This window comes from Phyllostomus discolor, chromosome 3, assembly GCF_004126475.2.
Source record: "Phyllostomus discolor isolate MPI-MPIP mPhyDis1 chromosome 3, mPhyDis1.pri.v3, whole genome shotgun sequence".
Classification (NCBI taxonomy): Eukaryota; Metazoa; Chordata; class Mammalia; order Chiroptera; family Phyllostomidae; genus Phyllostomus; species Phyllostomus discolor.
In genome coordinates this window covers 202666668-202680385 of record NC_040905.2, presented here as the reverse complement: position 1 = coordinate 202680385, position 13718 = coordinate 202666668, and the positions used below count along the sequence as shown (strand labels likewise).

Sequence of the window (13718 nt, the reverse complement as noted above, 5' to 3'; positions counted from 1 at the left end):
ATCTAGACTGTAATCTCATGACCCCTACACCGGAACAGTCCAGCTAATCTGCTCCCAAACTTCTGACTCACAGAAATGGTGAGATATTATGTCTTTACTCTTGCTTTAAGCCTCTAAATTTTGGGATACTGTGTTATACGGCAACCGCTGATTACTACAGAGGGCCAGAGTCTAGAACAGACGAAGCTACGGGGGAATGCTGTAGATTAAGTTGGAAAGGGAGAACAAGCTGGTATCATATAAGACTTTATAGTTTATGATAAGGAATTTGAATTTCTTCTGAATTTGATGGAAAACCATTGGAAGGTTTTCAACATAAGAGTAGGGGGAACAGTTTTGAAGGCAGGTGAATACAACGTTTAAATGCCAGTAAGAGGAAGAGGAGCCAGCCATGAAGACTGAGTAGGAATGGCCAGGGAAGTAGGAGGAAAACCAGGGCAGGCCTAGCTGTCACAGGCAGAAAGTGCTTCAAGAAGTAAGGAGGGTGTAGCCCTGGCTGGCGTAGCTCAGTGGATTGAGCGCGGGCTGCGAACCAAAGTGTTACAGGTTCGATTCCCAGTCAGGGTACATGACCTGACTGGGTTGCAGGCCATGACCCCCAGCAACCGCACATTGATGCTTCTCTCTCCCTCTTTCTCCCTTCCCTCTCTAAAATAAATAAATAAATAAATACATAAATAAATCTTTTAAAAAAAAAGAAGTAAGGAGGGTGCAGCTGGACTAAATCCTGCTGAGTGTTTTAGTGAGGTGAGCTCTGAGCACTGACCACTGAGTTTGCCCTGATGGAGGTTGTTGCTAACCTTGGGGATGAAAAACGCAGCCTTGCAGATGTGCTTATAAATTTATCAGCCTCCAAGTATATTTTGCTGCTATTTCTTTTTGTTGCGCCGTGATAAAATCAAGGCAGCCAGTACCATTTGGTGCCCATCTGTCAAGTGCACGCAGCGGTCTTCATTTTGGTAATTCTCCTGCACACTGACCTTTCCACAGTGCCTGAATGTTCACCCCTGGAGACTGATCGTTAGAATCCAGCCTGCTCTGGAAGTTGAGGGTGTGAAGCATATACATTGGAAGTGAGAAGAGCTGGTGATGAGGTGCCAGGTGGGGCTGGGGAGAGAGAGTCAGCCCTTACTTGATCCTGTCTACCCGGAACCACTGAAAATTGTCCTGCAGGTATTTGATGTCCACTTTGTACTTTGTTAATCTGCCAGTCGGCAGAACAAAGAGTAATGAGGGTGAGAAGAAGGGGATATTAATTGAAATTCAGGGGCTAAGGAGGATTTGAGTCATATGTCATCACGAAGGATGAAGAAAAGTGTCTGCTGAGTTTTAGGGGTCTATACAAACCCAGGAAAGGGAGTGGGGATGGTGTTGTCCGAGGATTTGTATGGCAGAGTAAAGAATCACAGGTTCATGAGACTTTCATCCTTCTGGACTAGAAAACTTTAAAAAAAAAAAAGGAAAAATATCAGGCCTATTGTAAATTCTTTGCCTCAGTTTCCCCACTTGGAAGCACATATGGTACGAACAGCTGGTGTTTGATCACAGGCTCCTGTGAAGGAGGCTGCAAGAGCTCCTGCTTCCTGTGTCCGCAAATAGCCATGTGCTCCCAGAGAGAGCAGCTATTTATGCAGGTGAACAAAGCAAACCTGGGGAGCAGGTGAAGGATGCCTCCCCCTTCTCTGGGACTGTACAACCTGCGGTCGCTTCAGCACTTTGGAATAAGATCACATAGGGAAGGTGGCCATCCAGTGGCACTTCCCCTTCTTGGCCCTGTTTGCCTCGTACTATAGGTATCAGTGTACACAGTTTTTTTTTTCCCTACCGGGCTAGTGGTGCCTTGAGGAGGAGACTGCTTTTTATTCACCTTTTATCCCCATTGCCTAGTGCTGTCTCTGCTGTATAATAAGTGCACAGAATCGTGCTGAATTTAAATGTGAACTTAATGATTCTCTCTGTGTCTTTATAGTTTTTGCACTGTTCCCTGAAACCCAGGGCCCTTCTTTAATTCCTGACTTCCCAGACGATTCTAAGGCATTGTGCTCATTCGTCCATGCATGCATGCGTGCATTCACCTGATAGATATGTATTAGCTGGTGCCAGACATCTCACCCAAGTGAGCAAGTCAGGGGTCCCTGCCCTGGCAGAGCTTAGGGTTTAATGTCTTTGTTTCTCCATCAGGTTCACTTTGGGAACTTTTAAAAAAGCTAACTGCCGGGATCACATTTCCATTCTATTGATTAATGTGTATTCGGAATAGGGTCTGGTGGTTGGCATTTTTCAACAAATTCTGTTTGATCCTGTGAGTGGGACGTGGTGTGTATATTACCCCTTATTTTACAACTTAGTTTGGGACTGTGGGAAAAGCTCATAACCTATGTATCCCCCAGCCTCTCCACCTGCAAAGTGGACCAAATGTCTCTCCTGTCTACCTCTAGGGCCAGTGTGGGGAGAATATGAGGTAATCAACAGTGGTGTGCTTAGTGTATTTTACATTTTTATGCACAAACCGTAAGCGGTTGTTATTCAGCCTTAGCCAATGCTTGGGACTTGCCTGTGGCTGGCTCTTCCTTACTAATTTACAAATACATTATTGGGGCACCTACCCAATGTAGGCACTTTCCCATGTACAAGTTAGGGTCTTTTATCTTTTTTAAACTCTTCATAGGGATTCACTAAATTGGCTGTAAAATTAATGGCTGATGGCATTTTAATGTACTGCCTCTCCAAGTATATTGCATTTAATATCATGAAGAAAATCTTACAATAATTGATACTAATAATTGCAATTGTTTTACTGAAATCTCACAACATACCAAATGCTGTGACAAAGCACTTTACCTAGAGCTGAAAAGGAACTGTCTCCTAGAGGCCACAAATCAATGTATATGTGATCATTTTTTAAACTTTAATAGAGTTTTAAATGGCAGTGTAACTAAGCACAGGACACATTTGATAGAAATATAAACATCATTAATCCCTACTGTTTCACAGATGACTCATGACACCATTTGCTTAGCCCCAGACTTAAGTTCAATCTTCCCATTTCACAGATTCAGAATCCAATGCTCAGAGAGCGACATTATAGGGCTTACAGTGGAGCATCGCATCTGCTGAGTGCTCTGGCTTTTTTTGCAAAATTGCTTCTTCAGCGTCGCCATTGTCAGATTCTCCCATTCAGTCAATTAACCTGGTGCCTTGGCCTTCTGCTCAGTTACCCACCGCCAGCTGGGCAGAGACTCTCCTTCATGGCTTTGACCTGCCAGGATCTCCAGCCCTTTCTGCCTTTCTGGAGGCTCCCTCAAGCCCTGCGTCGTTTACACATTCTCTCCCCTGCTCCCGTGCACATCATAGGCAGAGAAATGTCCCATCGGGCATAAGCTCCCGGCGTTCCCTCTCATGATCTCGTCCTCACCTCATTAGCCACTTAGTGCTCTCTGTCTGGAAGATGGGTTTCTGGCACGGCAATTTAAGCAGTCAATTTAATTGGGAGATTAGAAAAGACCTGGTGTCCGGGCCATCACTGGAGAATAGTCTGAAGCAATAGTCCATTTTAAAACATATTTTCTGCTCTCGGTTCTTGTATATTTCCTACAGTTCCCAAACTCTAGAAATTCAAAATTATTTTTTGTACCACTGGTTTCTTTATCTGTTCATGTCTCTGCCCAAATATAGGAAGGTCCATAGAGGGACCTTCCTATCTGTCCTGTCTACTGTGGCTCCCCTCTGCTTCCTGTGACTCTCTAATGGGTTGGTGCATTGATTGTTGGCCTCAAATCTCACCCTAATGAGGTTGTGGCAGACAGCCTGGATGGCGGCCCCCAAGATCCCACCCACTAGTCTTTACACTTCTGTGTAATTCCCTCCATTTAAGTGTGGGCAGGGCCTGTGGCACATTTCTAACCAATAGAATGTGGCAATGGTGAAGAAGGTGATTATGTGATCGTATTACATTATATAGACCCCGCCTTACCAGCAGACTTAGACTTGCCTTCTCTCTGCATTTGACATTGAAGAAACAAGCTGCCACAAACAAGTATGTATGTATTCTGCTAAAGTCCATTTGGCAAGGGAAGGACTATGGGCAGCTTCTAGGAGCTAAGCAAGACACTGCAGTTCTTGCACTTATAGGCCCTAATGAATAGATTTGCCTAATAAACTGAGTGAGCTTGGAAGTCCATGGATTGCCATTTGAGCCTTCAGATGAGAACGGAGCCTTGGCTGACACCTTAATTACAGTCTTTCAGAGAATGCAGCTAAACCTTGCCTAGACATTTGGACCATGGGAACTGTGGGATAACGTGTTCTTTTAAACTGAGGTTTATGCTGATCTGTTGCAATGCATAGAAAACTAATATGGTGTATTTCCCCACTCCTTTACCTTGGGTTTGGCTGTGTGATTTGCTGTGGCCCATGGAACATGGCAGGTGGGTCAGTGTGCTCATTCTGTGCATGAGTGTTAAGAGGTCCCATGTGTTTCTGCTTGTTGTCTTGAATTTCTGTCATTATCATCAGCAGCATATGTCTAGGCTAGCCCACTGGTTCCAGAGAAAGAATGAGAACCCTGGGGAATAGATATTCCCCCGTGAAGTTCAGCCTAGAATGGCCACTCCCCAGTTGACCCACGACACTCAAGAAACAATGCTTTTCTTGTAAGTTACTGAGTTTGGGTCATCATGATTCACTGGGGAACTGGGCAGAACTGAGACTGGAGCCCAGATTTTCTGATTCTTAGTGTGTTGCATTTTCACTTAAAAGCAACATAAACTGAATATCTATATTTGCATAATAGTTTGGGATCAGGGGTTTATAGATAGGAGGCATGGGAGAGTTCTTTAAAATACTTGAAATTATATACTAAATTTTGTATTTTGTGCATTTTGTGGGAAAGACAGTCTATAACGGCCCCTTATATTTTAAAAGAGATTCATAACAAGTCACCTATTTAAGAACCATGGATACAAATAGAAATCATTTTCTCCCTTGTTAAGACCAGGGGATGGTTTCATTCCCTTAAGAAATACAATTTCCAGTCTCAATTCATTTCTCTTAATTGTCTTAAAATTTTATGGATTGATTCTTGTTGGCTTTCCGACAAGGCACCATTTCTTTATACCCATGCATTTTCTTTATCAGTTAAAAATATCAATATTTCCCTAAGGAGAATGCTAATAAAGTTGTTCGTAAAAATCCCAACACCAAGACAGAAGAATGCTAATCCCCTTAAGTTATTTTAGTTCTATGTCTCCAAAAGATATTACAGTACTTTTGTCTGTGTGAGTATGACATATTGATGGGAAGCATAGTGTTTTCAATGGCCAGGAATAACATATCAGGGAGCCAAAGGAGCAAAGGGTTCAAATCCCCACTTTGTTCCCTTTTCCCAGCTGCAGAGCCTTGCAAAAGTCACTCTAGCTCCGCACTTTGGTTTTCTCAGCTTCCGGGTTGAGACAGTCATATCTGTATCAACAGGGTTGGTATGAGAATTAAATGAGCTAACATTTAAGGTGTGTTTGGCACATAGTAAGTCTCAATAATATTGAAAATAATATTACATATAATATACTTCCTGCAGTTTCTGTTCAACTTGCAGCTCTTCAATGTGGGAAGAGAAATTTCTTTGTCTCAAAGGTATGGGTGGTTTGTTGATTGTTAGCCATGCTCTTCCCTTCCAGAGATGGGAGCTATGTAAATGCCAGTAGTTTTATCCTGCCCATTGGGCACCATGACTTGGGAGTATAATTAGCTATTGTGATAAATACATCAGGAAAGGAGGAACCAGGATGTTTTAACAATAATAGTAGCAATTAGCATTTTTTCTTTGTTTTGTTAAGGACAGAGTTTATGAGGCATTTGGAGTATTTCCAGATAATAGATTTAAAGGTAACCTCTGTACTTTTCTGCACTCCCATTGGCACTGCCCCACCCTCAGTTGTCAATCCATCTCCTGTCAAGATTATTCCAACAGTCCCTAACTGGTCTCCCTCCCTCTAGTCTTACTCCCTTTTAATTTATTCAGTACACTGAAGCCAGAATGACTTTTCTAAACTACAAATCAAGGCCCTTTGGTAGATTTTCAATGACATTAGGATAAAGGACAGACTTTGTCCTGTTGTGTCCAAAGCTTTTCTGGGTTGGCTCTTGCCTCATCTCTCACCTCACTTCTCTCGATTCTCAGTACCTACCAGATGAAATTCCATTGCATTCTTCCAACCATTCACAACTGTCTCCTGTTGGTGGTTGAGGGAGTTCAGCACGTTGTGTCTCTCTGTTCCATGCCTGGCTCCAGATTCAGATGAAACTGGCACAGGTGACCAAGATACCGCCATTTAATGACAATGATGGAAGACAGCTACGCCCATGGCTTTAGGTCTGTTAGCCAAGAAGATGCCTGTTCCTTCATCCCTGACGTATATAGACTCACCTGCCCCTACCTTCCATAGAGCTGAACAACTGCATGATTTCAACAATGAGGAATTGCCCCTGTGAAAATTAAGGCACGGAGGAGCAGAGCAGAAAAGTCGTTGGTGCTCTAAAGATGTCTTAGATAGGACACAAGAAGCAGGAGTCACCAAAGGAAATAAATCATAGGTTGGACTTTATGGAAACTACTGCTCTTCAAAAATCACCATTAAAAAATGAAAAGACAAGGCATAGGGAGGGGACAAAGAAATATCCAATTTTAAAAACTTGTAGCTAGAGTATGGAAAGAACTCTCATAAGTCATTAATGAGAAAATAAACTAATTAAAAATTGACAAAAAATTCAACACACATTTCACCAAAGAAGAGCTATGGTAACAACAACAATGACAACAACAACAAACACTAAAAAGAATTTCAACACCATGAGTCATGAAAGGAATACAAATTAAACCCACAATTAGATGTCACTGTACAGCTATTCAAATGGGGAAAAAAACTAAGACTAGTAGGATTGGGGGTGGGGGACTGAGTCTTACATTGTTTCTGAGAATGCAAAATGGTACAGCCACTTTGGAAAACATTTTGGCAGTTTCTTATAAAGTTAATATGTATTTGTTTTTGCTAGGGCTGCCATAACAAACACCACAGACTGGGTAGCTTAAACAATAGAAATTTATCTTCTCACAGTTCTGGAAACTAGAAGTCCAAGATCAAGGTGTCAGCAGGTTTGGTTTCTCCTGAGGCCTCTCTTTAGGATTTGCACATTAGTCACCTTCGCCTTGTGTCCTCACATGGTTTGTCATCTCTGTGTGTACATCCTGATGGCTCTTTGTGTGTCCAGATTTCCTTTTCTTACAAGGACACCAATCCAATTAGATTAGCATGAGCTCTGACAGTCTCATTTTAACTAAGCACCTCTTTAAAGACCTTATCTCCAAAAACAGTTGCACATTGTAAAGTGCTAGGGGTTAAGGCTTCAACATATGACTTACGGGGAGACACAATTCAGTTCAGAACACCACACAACTCTGCCATTTCCACTTAACTAGGTATTTATCCAAGAGAAATGAAAACATATACCCACCAAAGACATATATGAGGATGATTATGGTAGCTTTATTCATAATCACCAAAAACTGGAAAAAAATCCAATGTTCATGACAGTAATGGATAAACAAATTGTAATGCTTACGCACAGCGGAATGTTACTCGGCCATGAAAAACAGAAAACTAATACAAGCAACAACCTGAAAGAATCTCAAAAGCATGATACTAGGTGAAAGGAGTCAGAAGCAAAAAGCTACGTACTGTATGATTCCATTTATATTACATTACATTCTGGAGAAGGCAACACTATGGGAACAGAAATCAGGTCAAGTGGTTGCCTGGCACTGGGGGGCAGGGGAGGGAACAGAATATAGAGAGGGGTTGGGAACTTCTAAGGATGGTGGAAATATCTATGTCTTGATGCTGGTGGTGTTTATATGACCTTACATGTTTGCCAGAACTCATAAAAATGTACACCTAAAATGAATGTAACCTAATTAAATGTACACCTAATGTACACCTAATTAAATGTAAATTTTGTTTAAATTATATCCTTAAAATGAAAGAGAAACATATCAAGGCTCAAAGAAGCTCATGAGCTTGCTCAAAACCTGCCAGGAAGTTGCTTATGCAAGATCAACTCGCACCCAGCATCCTGTCCTAAGTAAAATCATTGTTTATTGAGCTACTAAGGAGAAAGTAATTGTCCTCTCCCCTCATATAAATAAAGCAAATTTGTTAGCCACTATCTCTTAGAAGGAATGACAATAAGAAATCACTGATGAAGTCACTTCACAGCTGTGTAAAATCAAGTAGAACAGGGCCTTTACAAGAAGGGCATGTTGATCTAAGGACTTCTGTGACCTTGGATTGTACTCTTGGGAGAGAGAGTCACACAGGTTCCAGTGCTAAACTGTCTCACTTCTCCGAAGGAGTCCTTAGATGTTTCTGGGCCTCAGTTTTCCCATTTGGAGGAAGTGTAAGTGCCTTGAGTTTCTCAGACATAGATCTAGTATTGGTTGGGAAAAAAAATAATGACAGTCAACATTTTTTAATTGCTTAGATGTGCTAACAACTTACATGTGTGATGAGTGGTTGTTTCATTTCCTCAGCCACCTCTGTTTTGTGGCTCAAATATTTGACTGTAGAGATAAGCTAGAGAGGCAGGCACATGGTAGATGCATTTGGTGTCCTGCCCATTTCCCCTCTCCCTGACCACTTCACTGCTCCTGGCCTGACTTTCAACTGAGATCTTTCTCTCTTGAAACCCACTTTTCCCATATACACAGCAGGATGAAACAAACCCACTGCATGATGCTTAACAGGAGTTTGTGTACATAGCCTATATCCAGCTTTTTTGCTCCTTGGGTGGGATAATTCTGAAATCTATGCTAGCTTCATGAATTTCCACAGGGAGCTTACTCTTCAGGATCCTACCTCTTATGGGTTGCCTTCCTTTCCCCCATCTCACCTCCCCATTCTCCTACTGGCTTTATGTCCCCATACAAATGAAATACTTGTACTCCAATCCTTACTCCTTGGTCTGCATTTAGAGTAACCCCAACTAACAATCATAATGACACCTTGAGTCACTGCTGCAATAAGCCCTAGAACTCGTTCGTAAATGTGGCTCAGAGCCCTCATGTATGTTAAAATAAATTTTTTAAAAAGTAAGAATATTCTAGAATGTCAGAAGGAAGAGAGTTCATGGACAGCTATAATACTGAGGACAGCCTTTCTGGAAGCAGTAAGGATTGAGTTCAGCATCTAACCATGAGCGAGAGTTTCGGGGTCAGTGAGGAGTAAAGACACGTGATGGGATTGTCATGGCTGAGGAAGGAACACAGCAATGGCACTAGGGCCCAAGGTGGACAGATGGAATCTGCTTGGATGTTTAGTTTCCTCCCACAATGCCAGCCCTCCAAAAGCTCATTCTCTTCCTTCCACAAGGAAGGAAGAAAGCAGATGACTTCTGTGGCCTGCCCATGTGCTAACGTTGGACAGATGGTCCCAGATCCTTGAATGTGTCTGAGCTCCTGGCCCATAAACCATGGCTGGGTGAGCAGCAGTGTCTGGGAAGGGTAGTGGCCAAGACTCTACTTCTTTACCCTGATTCCAGGGGTAAGCTGGAATGATGACACATCAAACGTGACTGCCTATGTCCTGGGACTGTCATAAGGAGTAAATAATGATACTGTATATATAAACTTCATCACAGTGCCTGGCATATAACAAATGACAAGTTAATGTGGCTGTCATGAACAAAATGTCTTAGCAGTAGAAAAGTGATTTTGTTTTTAGTCTATAAATAATGCTAGGCTTAGTTCTTGGAGTGACTTGCCTCCAACATCTCCATGAAGTGGAAACCATGATCTCCACTCCCAGTGAAGACTGTAATGAGCCTGTGCATGTGGAGTGCCAAACTGATGCTCAGTGAGTACCATTCAGTCTCAGTCTGCAGAGATAGGAGGGGGTACCAATCTTGGAGGGAAATGGACCACAGCTTTCCCTGAATGGCCTCCCCCATTTCTTCCACCCAAGGTGTACAACCAGGGTGGAGTAGGGCTTGCCCTGAAGCTATGAGCTTGTACTTCAGAGTTTCTCACTTGCACAGCACCCCCAAGGTCCAGAAATTTTATTCATACTTTGCATTATTTTTATCAAATAAGACTTCTTCCCCCAACTGAACAAGCTTCAGTAGCCACTACTAGGATTCCCTACTGGCCAGGGGCCAAGGTTCTTGAGGACATTCTCTGGGATCACAGTGGGGATTCAGGTAAAGCTAAAGGATGAAGTCCAACTGGTACTGTCCTCATCAGTCCACTGTGGGTTCTCTCAGCTTCTCTTCCATCATTCATCCTTTCTGTCCTCCCTGTCTTCTTCCCATAACGGAGCCCTAAACTATCCAAACAGCATTAAGTTTCACCTCCCCATCTCTGAAATGAAGGGAGGAATTTGCTCAGTGGCTGAGATAGGCTAGAACTTAGGTTTCCTGTCTTCCAGTTTATAATGTCATTTCTTAGACTATACCCTCCCTCCTTTCCTCCCTCCCTCCCTTTCTTCCTTCCTTTTTTCCATTTACTTCCTAGAAATAAAGGAGTTTTATCTTTTCTCTAAAACAAAGTCACTTCATGAAAGTGGCCAACAAGGGACAAAGAGCTGTCTCATTTTTTGGCATTGTGCTCTGGGATTCAATTGTTTTCACTGGCCTTTTGTACTCTTAGTTTATGAAAAATCAATAGTTTAATATAGAAGAAAAGTCCCCTGGATATCTATTTAGGGTTGTATTACTTTCATTGCAGGGCTCTGGCTCTGCCTGCCTGCCTGCCAAGAATTTCTAAGTCAGATTGTTTTGTGCAGTGTCGGCCCAGCTGTCTGGAGCCAATCCACCAGACACAGAATGATAACAACAATAATAGCGGTAGCAGAACTCAGACACGTGTCTAGGCTGAACGCTTCTGAGAGACATTTCATGAATGATGGCACTCATGTACATGGTCAATACTCAATAAATGTTTAACTGAATTACTTCAAATTAATAATTACATTATCCAAATAGGCTAGACAGCATTATCCTTATAATAGTAAGAGAAGCAGCTACATAGTAAGTATCCACTGCATTTCTCTTTTTCAGCATACACAATTAACAAAACAATTATTGTGCTCATTTTATAGATGAAGAAACTAAAACTTAGAGAGCTTGTGTGACTTCCTAAAGCCACTGAAGGAAAACACAACTGAATGATAGCAGCCCTTCATCCTAATAAAGCTCATATTTTATATGCTTAATTTTAGGGCCTCTTGGCATAAGGGGAAATACAACCCGGGGAGAATTAAAGATGATCTCCTAAACATCCATGTCTTAGGCTTAACCTTTTTCCTCATTTTTTCTCCAACTCCAGGCAGCAAATGATTTGACTAAGCAAGGTGGACCCTGGAATGGAAGGCAACACATCTCATGTTCTGCAGTGACCTGTGATTTGTGCTGACTCAAGATGAGGTAGGCCAACTGGGTTCCTGCATTAGAATTTTTTTAAATTTTATTTATTCGTTCTTTTTTATACAGAGGAGAAGGGAAGGAGAATGAGAGGGCAAGAAACATCAATGTGTGGTTGCCTCTTGCACACCCCCTACTGGGGACCTGGCCCACAACCCAGGCATGTGCCCTGACTGGGAATCGAACCAGTGACCCTTTGGTTCACAGGCCGGCGCTCCATCCACTGAGCCACACCAGTCAGGGCTTGCCTTAGGATTTTATCATGAGAAACTCAGAGAATGAACCAGTTGGTGGGGACGCGGGTGCTAGAAAGTCTTATAGACACAGTGGCAGGGGCAGCCTTCATGGGTCGTGCTCAGGAAGAGACACCAGAGGAAGCTGGGGTGCTGGGAGAGTCATGGAACCGGGAGAACTCCAGCACGGTGTCCTGACACTGGCACAGTTTCCCGCCACTCAGCCAGGGGTCAGCACACTGAGCCTACAGGCCACATCTGACCAGCTGTTCATTTTGTGAAGTTTTACTGGAATGTAGCCATACGCCTTTATTGACACAGCGTCTATGGCTGCTTTCAGTTTAGAAGGACCAAGTCAAATACTTGCAATGTAGACCAGATAGCCCATGAAGCCTGAAATATTTACAGTTTAAACTTTTACAGGAAAAATTTGCTGACCTCTGCACTATGCTGAAAAAATTCATGGTATATTCGGATGGGACTGTGTTTATAATGAGGGTCATTGCAAGGTTTTGTAGACTTTGGCCACTCTTACTTTGGGACACTCTTTGAAATACCTTCATACTCCACACTTAATATATTTCCTTAAAATCCTCAAGATAGACCCATAGTTGACATAGTTAATAATAATGTTAGATTTTAGAGACATTTAATTAAACAATGGGTTTTGATTATGCAGGCTGCATTTGTGTAAGCTGATTTTGATTATACAGCTGGCATTTGGGTGTATTTTGAACCTAATATTTCCTCACCTTCCCTCAGAGCTCATGGACCCTTGCAAATTTCAGGCATCAGGCTTGTATCTGTAGGTTCCTGCGGACAGAATGGCCCAGCTCATAGGGACCTCAGTGCCACTTTCTCCCATTAGTCCCTCCATCCTATTGTTTTCAATGGCTTTACTGAGATATAATTTACATGCCATGAAATGTGCCATTTTAAGTGTGCCATTTAATGATTTTTAGTAAATTTACAGAGTTGTGCAACCATCATTGTAATCAAATTTCTATCTAATTTTAAGGAAGCTTTTGGTTATGTCTTGTAGTCAACTTTTCCTTCCAAATAGCTTATCACCTTCCAAAGATGTGTTCCTTGAGGATAAGCCTGTGTTTCATGCAGCTTCCGCAGCTAACACTTGCTATTTGCCTGGTTGCAAGATTGACACTTCATGTGGATCATTTCATTGCCTTCTCACAGGCCTTAAATGTGGTGGGCATGCTCATTCACAATTCACAGATGAGAAACGCTTTGTGTTTAATCACTCAACTGGGATTGATGATCCAGCTGACAAGTGTGAGGCACATTTCTAGACAATGCAAGAGGGTCACCAGCATGGCCCTCTCTTGAGAAGTTTGGGGAGAGATAAGTGGTAGACATAGATCACAAGTAAATAAGAGGGAAATGTGTGCTCTTCATTGCTCTATAGTTAAATCTGGGTTAGCATCTCTGCTTTGCCTCCCGTTAGCTGTGTCATGTTGGGCAAGGTATTTAGTTTATTCAGCTGTAAAAATGAGCCATAACAGATATATGATGACTGTGAAGACCAAACTAGTTATTTCCAAGTAAAAGGCTTGCAGTGTTGCTCAGAACATAGTAAATTGCAATCAACTAGGACTTAACTCTTAGTGACTGATAGATCTCCTTTTAGCATGCAACTGAAATTACCTGGAGAAATATTTAATGAGTCTGCTTGATGTAAAAACTGAGTATTCGGAGCTGGCAGGAAGGCTTCTGAGTACTTGTCCAAACTTCCCTCATCATGTAAGGCATACCAGTAACTGGGTTTGGTCTCACCCTAATCCAGTATCCCCTCATCTTAACTTGGTTATGTCTGCAAAGACCCCATTCCCACAGATGATCACATTCTGAGATTCTGGGTGGGAATGAACTTTGAGGGGCACTGTTCAACCCTATATAGTCATAATCATCATTATATAAGAAATGCAAAGTGCCTGGTAAAATTATGGAACAGCATAAATGTTCAATAAAAGGCACCCTTAATAACAACAGGAGCAGCAA

The 13718-nt window shown here is 42.2% G+C and overlaps 1 protein-coding gene across 1 annotated transcript in view; it reads left to right on the top strand.

Annotated features, from left to right (window-relative positions):
* The first annotated feature begins 11387 nt into the window (after nt 1-11387).
* BRINP1 (BMP/retinoic acid inducible neural specific 1) overlaps nt 11388-13718 on the top strand; it is a 378646-nt gene continuing 376315 nt past the window's right edge. The window contains exon 1 of the mRNA XM_036022140.1: nt 11388-11472. The gene's annotated coding sequence lies outside the window, so the exon portion shown is untranslated. The remainder of the gene's footprint in view (nt 11473-13718) is intronic.